Here is a 12,659-nt window from a genome sequence, read left to right on the forward strand (position 1 = left end):
AACCCTCCATTTGTTTCTCAGAGTCCATAGTCTCTCATGGTTCGTCTCCCCCTCCGATGCCCCCCCTTCATTTTTCCCTTCCTATCTTCTTTTTTTAACATATAATGTATTATTTGTTTCAGAGGTACAGGTCTGTGATTTTGTGCATTTAATTACAATTATTTCCTTCCATTAAAAAGAATTCTAAGTGTAGGGGACTTTTACAGACTGACGTGAGGGGCTCATGACAGTTTCTTATGCGGCTTGCAACCCAGACATACTATAATGGGATGTCATCTGCAATTGCCAAATTGTATTATATGATTTAGCTAGAGCTATGGGAAAAGGATTTGAGTGCTACTTTTTCCCTGGTGAAGAATTTAACTAAAATTCCTGTAGCCTTGGCCAATCAGGCATACTGTATTCTGATAATGGAAGTGCAGTAACTCAGTGTTCCACTCAAGGACAGCATTAAAAATCTTCTTGTCAGGAAATTTTCACATGGCTGGAGAGAAGGGTCCTCGATGTTGAATGGATGGGAAATTTTTTCTGACACAGTTTAGAAACCAACTTACAAATGAATGTGGCCATAGTGTCGCTAGGAGTTTGCCAGAAGAAGTATATTCTTGACTTAGTTGTTCCCTGTTATTCTTAGAAGGAGATGGGGAGTTTGACTACAGCTAAACTGCTTTTGAAATGATGTGCATCATTTCTTCTTTCAGACTTGTTGAATTGTTGAGAAAATAATGTTTTGTTGAGGAAATATAGTTCTTGTCCTTTTAGCCACTCACTGAAAAGAGCAAATGAAGCTTAAAAAAAAAAAAAAATAGTGGATGAAAGCAGAATAGGTAGAACTAGAGAATTCCAAGAGACTCTAGTCCCAAAGGAGTAGGACTTTCTCTGTTCTAAAGAGTTGATCAGAGCCCCAAAAAGATAAATCTGTTTTTTTTTTGATAAGCTCTGCTTTTCATTAAGTCTCCCCAACAAGTGGGCCATGGTAACTGAGAACTCATACAATCATATATATGTCTAAATGGTCGATGAGGTAGTAATTGATTGATTCAGATTACTATTTGAAGAACTAAGAAAATAGAAGTATCATTAAAAATTATAGTTTAATTGAAAATGAGGAAAATTATTGTCTTCCATATATCATATTCCAGGTAAACAAATGTTTTTTGAGTATCAGTAGGATTCACCCATAATGGGTATAGGATTCACACACAATGGGTACATCTGAAGCATTTGAAGTTTCAGCTTTTGCTATTAAATCATGTTTTAAAATATCAGTTCTTTTTGAGTAATGTGAAAGCCATTAGTACTGTTAGCAAATATTTCCAGCTCATTGCTTACTCAGCACATCCTTCCTGGCCCTCCTATCAGGGGATGGGCATGAGAATAGTCCTGACCCCTGAGCTGTGAGCAAGAATGATATGTATTACTTCTGGGACTGAATGCCTGATGACTGATACAGAGATTTCTTCTGATTGTTGATTCAGAGTTTTCTTTCTTTCTGACATCATACCCAATCATGGCTGGTTTCTGCTTGGCTCTAACATATGAAAGATACACAACAGAATCCTCACTCACCTAAATAGACATGTAGCAGAAATTGAGAATAAACTTTCTCACTTTGATCCACTGAGATCCTCGAGTTGTCTAACTAGTCACCACCTGGCCAATCCTGAAATGAGTAAAAGATGAGCTTTTGAAAATTTTAAAAAATTGTCTTTAAAAATGGAGGCAAAAATCAGCAAGCTCTTTAAGAATGTCAAAGTTGGTAGGAACCTCAGTATTACATAGTCCATCTAGTAGCCTGGCCACTTAGTTCTCTTGAAACTTTTTATAATGATTTAATTGTTCTTGAGAGAGTTAGGTCAACAATGTTTAATTCCTATTATGAAAGCATCTTGCCAATATTTCAGATTTAATATACAGATAGATAGATAGATGTATATATATTTAGTGAAATTAACAGTGCTTGCTAACAGACTGGATATAGAGGAAAGTGTCAAACTCCCTGGTTTCTGATTGAATGACTGGTTTGATGTCAATGCCTTTCCCTGAGAGAGTGAACACTGGCAGAGAATCAGTGTTGTGAATGAAGACTGTAAGTTCACTTTGGGACATGTTGACTTTGAATCTCCTCTGTGGCATCAAAGAGCAGATGTCAAGATGCAAATTAGATGGAAAATTCCAGACCTCAAAGAAGATATGTAGGCTTAGATATACATTGGTGAATTACCAATCGGTTAACTTAAGTCATGTATATGACTGAGATGGTAGAGGAAAAAGAATGACATGAGGAGAGGCATTAGGGCAGAAATGTGAAGAATATTAATGTCTATTGTACAAACCAAAAGCTTACAAAGTAGATGTTGAAGGAGTGATACAGAGGGATGTAGAAGTGAAATCAGGGCAGTATTGCATTGTAAATGCCAAAGGATGTCTTTTAAGAATTTGTCCATTGTGTTGATGGTTCTCAAAATTCAAGTAAAATGAGGACTGTAGGATTTAGCAAGGTTGAGATCACTTTAACTTGAGTAAGAGCTGTTTCAGTGGAGCCTGGAACTGAAGCTCTGTTTTCTTTAAAAACAAAAAAATGAGGGTATGTTAAATAGGTTTATTTCTTATTTCTAAGTACTTGGTTGGTATGCTGCTTTTTTTATTTTCTAGAAAAAACGGTGCAGAAAACACATTTGATAAAATGTGGGCAGTGTTAATTAACATCTTAAAAGCATTGCTGTAGTGATATAGCATATAGTAGATGAAACACTTCTGTGCACACTAAGTCAATAAGAACTCTAGGATCCTACCTTCATGAACACTGTTCTAAAATCTATAAATGAACACTCTTCTATTGCCTTAAGGTAATCATTTATAGAGTAACGTGGTCTCGATATTTTGCTTAGAAATTAGAACAGTTCTGAAAATAGTTTAAATTGTTTAATTACCTATGAATTTTTGTTCAGAAAGTTTATTAATGAAAGATTAAAATACACATGCTTTCTGCTAATGAAAAACAATTTTAGTGTTAAATTACTATCTAAACAGAGTGTATAGATAGTAAAACTGAACATGTGAAGGAGGATTAAGACAAGCCCTTCCAAAGGCAGTACCACATATAGGTCCATTCATGAAGAGACCAGACAGGATGTTTAGCTGAGCTTCACCTGTTTGGACAAGAATCTCTCTAGAAACTCATGAAGGGCAGTTGCGCATTTCTGGTTCTCCAAATAAGACATCTACAATTAAACTCAGCACATGTGCTATTTCTTCAAACATCTATAAAAATAGGTTTTAAAATATAAGATTAAATGAGTAACAGGCTTCAGAGCTACTCCCTCTCTCATTTTGAACTAACATAGATGACAGGTATGAAGTCATTTCACAAAATAATGTTAATCACTATCTATGATATAGCATTTAGGCAGACCAAGGAAGAGTAAAGGAAAAGAATAATTAATCTGATAATTGATTAGAATATGGTTTAGTATGATTTCAGTTCCACTTTACTAACTTAAATCTCAAGTGAAAGAGTACTACATATTAGGTTGAAAAACACTGGAAGTTGATCTTTCATCTATTCCTTAGTGTCTATTTTTATTTTTTTTTAAAAAATGGGCTAATATTTGGGATCTAATTCATAGCCCCATTTGTTAAATAGTATTTTAATTTGTACAAGTTTCTCTTTCAAATATTCATTTGCTTATTGTTCATTATCATCACTGGAAAAAAAATTTCTGTCCCTCAAAACCAAATCTAATTTTACTAAAAGAAAACCTCTTTTGATTTATGTGGGGGCATATGCCAATTTTAATTATAGGGAGAAATTTTATCTGAACAGCAACTGGACATTAACCTTCACATCTTAAAATAAATGTCCTGGAAAACAATTCAATCAGCTCATGTTATCTTTACATCAATACAACAGTCAGAGGATATTTAATAGTGGCAATCCAACAAAAGGTTACAAAACTAATAAATAGCCTGGAGTCAGGAGCTTATTAAAATCATGTAAGTAAAGGATCAGATATTCAAACCACCAAGTTTTTTGGGGGGCCTTTGAAAGTTTGAAAATCCAAGGATCAGAGCCTTTCAAGAATCAATGAAAAAGTCTCGGTATAGAATAAACTAGGGGAGTGCATAAAAAAAGATGTCTGAAAAACATGCCCATTATCTTTTGGTCTCTGGGAAAACACATGGCATTCTCATAAGGAGTATGAACTGTAAAGTTCTGGACTATATGAATTTAGTGTCTCTTCCCATCTGGGTGTAGTCTGCTTCTATTATTGCCAGCAATTGCCCATTCTATTCCAAACCCACCAAAACTAAAGAATAAGGAAACAACATGCATTTGGGTAATTTTAATTCAATTTTGATATGGTAAATAACTTCAAGAATTATGTAACACAATCTTAAAATTTTCAAGGAAAACCTTTTTTTTCCCTTTATATTTATTTATTTTAGAGAGAGAGAGAATATGGGCAGGTGAGAGAGGCAGAGAGTAACTTTAGCAGACTCTGTGCTGAATGAGGAGTCTGATGGGGGGTTTGATCTCATGACCCTGAGACTCTACCCGAGGTGAAACCAAAAGTCAGACACTTAGCCCACGATGCCACCCAGTTGCCCCAACCCCCTTTTTTTAAAAAATTGATTTAACCTTGGTTTATCCTCTGTTTCAGTAGCTTCATTGTCACCAAACCTCTTATAATTAGTAAAGTCATGGCTTCACACAAATAATGTCTGTGATAACAGAGACCTACGCCACAGGATTAAAAAATGAAGTTCCTTGAGGCAAATATGTCATTGTGATTGCAGCTGGGTAGAAATGACTGGCTGCAGCATTGTGCCTTTGTGTTTTCATAGGCAAACATTAAGTTGATTTTAATTACTTTTGTTGGTTGGTGGGTGGGTTTCAGTAGGTGTAAAGCCATGCTAGAAAATAGTGAGGCAAGTCAATGTCAGGGGATAGCATAATATTTGTCATCTATTTTTTAAGATTTATTTTTATTTATTTGAGAGAGAGACAGAGTGTGTGAGAGTGTGCACGAGTGGGGGGAGGCACAGAGGGAGAGAGAGAGTCTGAAGCCTAGCTTGGGCTGAAGGTGGAGCCCGACCCTGGGCTCTATCCCAGGACCCTGAGATCATGACCTGAGCTGAAATCAAGGGTCGGATACTCAACTGTCTGAGCCACCCAGGCTCCCCAGTATTTGTCATCTTTTAATTTTCCTTTTTTGTGAGAAACGAGAGAACTAACTTTGTCCTATGGACCCAAAAGGGATAGCTACCCTTTGTATTTCTTAATATAATTTGTTGCTCTTTGGATTCCAAAAGGGCTTCTTTCTGGACTTACCTTTGCTATTGCCCAACGATAAAATTTTTTTTTTTTTTTTTTTTTTTTTTTTGGGCGCCTGGGTGGCTCAGTTGGTTAAGCGACTGCCTTCGGCTCAGGTCATGATCCTGGAGTCCCTGGATCGAGTCCCGCATCGGGCTCCCTGCTTGGCAGGGAGTCTGCTTCTCCCTCTGACCCTCCTCCCTCTCATGCTCTCTGTCTCTCATTCTCTCTCTCTCAAATAAATAAAATCTTTAAAAATATATATATATATTTTCAGTGTAAAGCAAGGAAAATACTCAATATAACAATAGGACAATACATCTGAATGGACATGGTTCTCCAATAACCCCCCAAAATTCGGTATGAACTTTTTTAATTTAAAAAGTCCTCATTTTGGGGCACCTGGGTGGCTCAGTCGGTTAAGTATTTGCCTTCAGCTCAGGTCATGATCTCAGGGTCCTGGGTTGGAGCCCAGTGTCAGGCTCCCTGCTCTGGGGGGAGTCCGCTTCTCCCTTTCCTTCATGCTCTCTCTCTCTCTCTCAAATAAAAAGCCTTAAAAAATAACAAGTCCTCATTTTGTGATAAATACATGTCAGATAAATGTGAAGACAAGAAAAGCAGGTAGTGTTAGTATCACACATGGTAAAAGTAAGGAAAAATGGTTTAAATGATACAGAATCAAATTACACTGAAAATAATTGACCTGCAAATACATGTCATAGACATCCGCAGTAGGTTACAAAACAAAACAATAAGAAGTAAAGGCAACTATTAACAGAAAAATAATAATGAAAATTCTCGTATGCTGCTGTATGTAATTCATGATAGATTCCATGGACAGAATAGTAATAACACCGGCCATTTATTTGGAGCAAAGTCATATATTTATATGGTCTTTGATCCTTTGCATAGTTTTGTGCCATTTTATAAGTGAGAAAATTGAGGCTCAAAGAATTAAGTAACTTTCTTGGGTTAATAAAACTTTTAACAGAACTTGAATTTGAAGAAAATGCCTTTGACTATAGGATGTCACACTCGTGAATAAAGCTCTTAATTATTTGAAGAAATACTAAATATAATTAAAAATATATTTAAATTTTATAATATTGTAGGGTCTAACAAATTGAATTTGGAGACTTCTCTTAATTTAGGAGACATCAAGAAGACACACAATAAGGATATGGGAGATAAGAGATGTACATTTTTAATATGCATCTAAAAGATACATATCAAAACTGCTACTTTGAAAATAGAAGATACAACTTCTTTTTAAGTATCCATGAAAGATTTGCAAAATTTTATCTTATACTAAGCCACAGAGAATCCTAAACTTGTTCTTAGTATTAGCAATCATGCAACATTATTAATAAATTGGAAAACAGAAAAACTCTTACAATTATGACTAAATTTAAAATCTGGTTATTTGAGATGTGTGTGTGTGCATTTGTGAGAGAGAGAGAGAGAGAGAGAGAGAGAGACAAATTAATGGCTGATTGAATAAGGGAAAAAAATTGAGGGGCACCTGGGTGGCTCAATTGGTTAAGCATATGACTCTTGATTTTGGCTCAGGTAATGATTTCAGGGTCCTGGAATCAAGCCCCATGTCAAGCTCCTGGCTCAGCAGGGAGGCTGCTTGTCTCTCTCTCCATCTCCCTCTATACCTCCCCCCCAACCATGTGATCTCTCTCTTTCTAAAATAAATAAATCTTTTTAAAATTTCAAAAGTCAAATGTAAGCAAAAATGTTTAAAAAGAACAATCATAGATAAAGAGAAAAAGGAAATGGATTATGAATGAGAATATTTATCCTCTCTATGCAAGGAATACTGATTATCAAAGTGTTACTCAAATTAACCCTAGAAGGGATATGAAATCAAAATAGGATAACCGCTGACAGTGACATTGAGAAATCTGTCAGAGGATACCTTTTACAAAAGCACTAGCTTGTGAAGTTAGCTCCCTTGAATCCTATCTGCTCTGGTGTTGTTTTATGGTTGTATTTTATTTCTTTCGATTACTCTTCAATTGTTGCTGTAGTTGAGCCAATCAGGAAATTCAAGGCTAGTCCTTGAATGCTAAGTGTGGTTCAGTCCAAGACGTGAGAGCAACTTGCTATTAGAAATGCTACTGATCTGGGGCACCTGGGTGCACCTGGGTGGCTCAGTCGTTAAGCGTCTGCCTTCAGCTCGGGTCACGGTTCCAGGGTCCTGGGATCAAGCCCCACATCGGGCTCCCTGCTCAGAGGGAGGCCTGCTTCTCCCTCTCCCACTCCCCCTGCTTGTGTTCCCTCTCTCACTGTGTCTCTCTCTGTCAAATGAATAAATCTTAAAAAAAAAAAAAGAAAAATGCTACTGATCTAATAAAATATTTCTAGGTTTAAGGATAGTAATCTCATGTCATGCCCTAAATGCAAAATATATTTGATAAAATAATTTTGTTCTTAAATTGGAAAAAAAGAAGAAAAACAAAAAAAAAATCTTACTGACCCAGCAATAAGTGGATACATTTCTAAAGTGTTAAAGTCTGTATGAAATCTAAGGCCAGGAATATGATCAATATTGCATGCTGAAATACTACATGTGTTCCATTAAGGCAGAGTCAATACTAAGGTAAACATTAATATCATTTTTATTTAACATTATTCTGAAATAACTAGTCATTATAACTGCATCAGTGGAATAAATGGTAAGACAAAAATCGGAAACAGTATTATGCTGAGCGAAATAAGTCAATCAGAGAAAGACGTGTATCATATGACCTTACTGATATGAGGAATTCTTAATCTCAGAAAACAAACTGAGGGTTGCTGGAGTGGTGGGGGGTGGGAGGGATGGGGTGGCTGGGTGATAGACATTGGGGAGGGTATGTGCTATGGTGAGCGCTGTAAATTGTGTAATACTGTTGAATCACAGACATGTACGTCTGAAACAAATAATACATTATATGTTAATAAAGAAGAATAGGAAGGGAAAAAAGAAGGGGGGATTCCAGAAGGGGAGATGAACAATGAGAGACTATGGACTCTGAGAAATAAACTGAGGGTTCTAGAGGGGAGGGGGGTGGGGGGATGGGTTAGCCCGGTGATGGGTATTAAAGAGCGCACGTTCTGCATGGAGCACTGGGTGTTATACACAATGAATCATGGAACACTACATCAGAAACTAATGATGTAATGTATGGTGATTAACATAACAATAAAAATTGGAAAGAATTTGTAGATGGTATGATCAAAAGTCTAGACATCGAAGAAACTCATTTAAAAATTACCACAGTTAGTTGCAGTTTGTAAGGATTGCTGAAACAAAGAACCTCACACGAGGTAGCTTGAAAACAATTTATTTGCTCACGTTTTTTGGAGACTAACATTCTGAATTCAACTTGTCTACAGGGTTGCTTCTTAGGAAACCTATTTCCTTGGTTTGCAGATGGCTGCTTTCTTCCACTGTCTCCCCAAGATCCTCCCTCCCTGTCTGTGTCCTAATCTCCTCTCCTTATAAGGACACTGGTCATATTGGATTAGAGCTCACCATTATGACTATTATTATTATTTTTTACCTTAATTACCTTTTACAAGGGCCTATCCCCAAAGTACTGGGGATCAGGACCTCACTATAAGAAGTTTAGGGCACAGTTGAGCCCATTAGAGAATTTAACAGACATTTCAGTAAAGTAATGGATAATTAGGTACAAATATGTTATCTTTTCTAATATCAAGCAATAAGGATTGACAGTGTAGTGGAAGAAAGGAGACCATACATGATATCCATCAAACGTTGATGGCAGCTTAGGGAGGGTGGTGGAATTGGAACTGGACACCCTGGGCATTTTGAGAGGCTGGCTAAATATCATAGGGCTTTGCAGAGGAACAGAATTTTGCTCATTCTGTGGAAAGAAAGTACTCTAAAAAAACCAGAGTATGAGTTTACTCTTTAGAGTGGAGGCTTTTCAGAAAGAAAAAAAAATTCTTCATATTGTTCTCTAAAATTAATCCACAAACTGATCCGGTGGTTTCAGGTGTCATTTTAAACAATGGCTTTTCAAGTAAAATATATTCATATTTTATAAAAGTCAAAACCACCCTTCATTTGGTACTGCTTTAGCTTTCATTGGAATAAGCCATGCATGAGCTGAAATAGGAAGGTAGAAGAAATCTAGTAGTATAAAGTTAGTTTTAGAATAAGTTAATATCTTTTAAACCAGCGAAGTGAAAAGCAAATGAATTCTTCCCCTTGTTCTGTTCTTCTGTATGCTATAGTGTCTTCTCTTTTAGTACTGTGCCCTTAAAACTTTGAAGAAAGAACCATATATTTCTAGACCAGTGACTGGTGAGTAAACCTTTGCTACAAGTGCTCAGTCTGATTTCTACTTCTTCAAAAACTGCCATCACCCACACTTGCCATTCAGGAATTTCTCTGCAGAGTTTGGTGGCAGTGATAGACAAAAACCTACCCAGACGAACAACCTCAAACCCAACCATGTAGTTGTCCCTGATGACATTCACTCCAGGACTTTCCATTCAAGCTTTTTATTGGTGCAAGAGAGGATGAGGGCCAGAGGGAGTCAAAAATCTTAACATTCTCACATTCCTTATCTCTGTCTCCAAGTTCATGCCTGCTTTTTTCATTCCAATATATTTCCAATGGCATTCGATGGAATTTACCCCACTTCCAAAACAAGTACTATAAAAGGAAAGGAGAACTCTAAGATATCTCCCTTAGTGACTAAACCATCACAGCAAAGTAAGTCCTGATCAGAGTCTAATGTGGAGCTTTCTCATCCAAAACACAAAGAAGTTACTTAACCATAATTGGATGATTTATTTAATTAATACTCAAAAAGCATCATCTTAATAAAAAAGTAAATAAATACAAAATATATTAATTTTGAAAATGAAGTATAATGGAAAACAAGGCCACCTCTGAAAATTTAAAATTTTAATACATTTTTTTTAACATCTGTAACTTTGAAAGGTATTGATTTTGTTTTGGAATACAGCTAAAAGATGTGTGGTTCCACTCAACATGGCATAAACACATTGGATTGTATGTAGGTCATGTCTCTCCCCTGTATAGAATGTGTGGGGCAGCTTCCTGAAGACTTTGAAAAATAAACAAAAGCAGGCAAAATGGGAGAGGAAACCAGAGCTTGAAGTGGGATTGATCTCATGGTGAGTTTCCTGTTTCTGTTTTGTTTGCTTTTGTTGTTGTTTTCTTACCATATCGCCCATCCTGGATACAAAAGGAAGCTGGATTCTGGAATTGTGCCCTGGGAGCAGACAAAAAGCTCTCAGAGGAGCCCTCTCTTTCTGGCCTGGGCATCAAGAAAAGAGAGCCTTCTGCAGAGAGCGAATAGGAAAAAAAGTTTTTAGTATTTTTTATTTCTCCGACTCCAGCCCCCAGAACATCCTCCATTTTAAAGCTATATTCCATTGTGGCACCAATCACTATGGCAACCAGGCACTACACCTACCACTGTGAGGGATGAGGGAATGCTGGGTGGCTCAGTCGGTTAAACTTCTCCCTTCGGTTCAGGTCATGATCCCAGGGTCCTGGGATGGAGTCCCCCATGGGGCTCCTTGCTCAGCAGGGAGCCTGCTTCTCCCTCTCCCGCTCCCCCTGCTTGTGCTCTCTCTCTCCCTCTGACAAATAAATAAAACCTAAAATAAAATAAAATGAAATAAAACTGAGGGATGAGACTCCACTGACCAAATCAACTGTCAGTTGAAGGATGGTGGTTCTGGGGTGATAACTTCATCTATCCTTCCATTAGTTGGCCTCAGAAGCAGATGTAGTTACTGGAAGTTCACATTTGAGCAAAGAAACTAAAGTCCTAATTTTCTAGACAGATGGCCAGAAAGGGGCACTTTGAGAGCCAGAGAATATCGGGAAGATTACAGAGAAGGGACAAGTCAAGAAAGTGAACCCTCCAAGATTGAGGATGTAGGAACTCCTGGGCTCACTCCAAACTGCACATGCAAGAGTCTGGCCCTCAACAGCATACCAAGAAGCTTTGAGAACATCAGAGTGGACCCTGCGTGGGACACAAGGGGAACAGGGTCAAATAGCACTTTAAAATGTCCAGGATCCAATCCGAAGTTCCTAGGCCACAAAAATGTCGACCCTCACAGGGGAAAGGGACAATCCAAAGATGCCAAACCCAGGATAACTCAAATGTTGGAATTATTAGAATCTTTGAAGGAACCACCAAATCTCGCTCCAAGAAGGACCAACATTCCTAAAATTTTATTTTATACTATTATTAATTTTTAAAAATATTTTATTTATTTACTTGACAGAGAGAGAGAGAGAGAGATAGAGTAGGAACACAAGCAGGGGGAGTGGGAGAGGGAGAAGCAGGCCTCTGGCCGAGCAGGGAGCCTGATGCGGGGCTTGATCCCAGGACCCTGGGATCATGACCTGAGCTGAAAGCAGACGCTTAGCGACTGAGCCACCCAGGCGCCCCGACACTCTTAAAATTTTAGAAAGAAATAGAAGCTGTGGAAAATCTTAAATGTGAAAAATACAATAAACCAAATTAAAAAAAATGACTAGGTGAGCTCGGTAGTAAAATAGTGATGATTTTGGAAAAATCACTGTCCTCTTTCTTTTTTTTTTTTTTTTTTTTAGCTGTTTGGGTTTCTATTCTGAACAGAGCTAAAACTTTTACATGAAGATTTCTCATAGTAACTTCTTAGAAAAAGATCTTAAAGCAGAACTGTAGAATGAGCATTGAATTTTATCAATTTTTTTTTCAGCATCTTTTGAGACGATCAGATGATGTCATTCCCTTTTATTCTGTTAACCTAGTGAATTACATGGATTGATTGTTGAATGTTGGGCCACCCTTGCATTCCTGGAATACAATTCTCTTGTTAGGGATGTTATTACCTCCTTTATATATCGTTAGACTCAATTTGCTAATATTTATTAGGAGTTTCTGTGTCAGTGTTCATGAGGGATAATGTCCTTGTCAGGCTTGGATGTTAGGTTTATACTAGCCATATGAAATTAGCTAACCACTCTTACCTCATCTTGTCTGAGAAAGTAGTGTGAGATTGTGTGGCCATTTAGTTCAAGAGTTTTCTACATGGAAATTCAATTTCATTTAGTTGGCTCTTTTGGTTTTATATTCTCTCTGGTATCAGTTTGTATTAATTGGGTTTTTCAAGGACATTTTTTGCATTTTCTATAGGCTACCCTATTCATTAGCATAAATTATTCATACTACTCTTATTATTCTTTTAATTAATGATGATCTAATAAGAACCCTTTAATACCTGATATTGGCAATTTGCATTTCCACTTGCTTTTATCAGTTCAATTTTGCTACAAGTTTATTAATTT

This window comes from Mirounga leonina, unplaced genomic scaffold (assembly GCF_011800145.1).
Source record: "Mirounga leonina isolate KUSES-001 unplaced genomic scaffold, KU_Mleo_1.0 Mir_168, whole genome shotgun sequence".
Classification (NCBI taxonomy): domain Eukaryota; kingdom Metazoa; phylum Chordata; class Mammalia; order Carnivora; family Phocidae; genus Mirounga; species Mirounga leonina.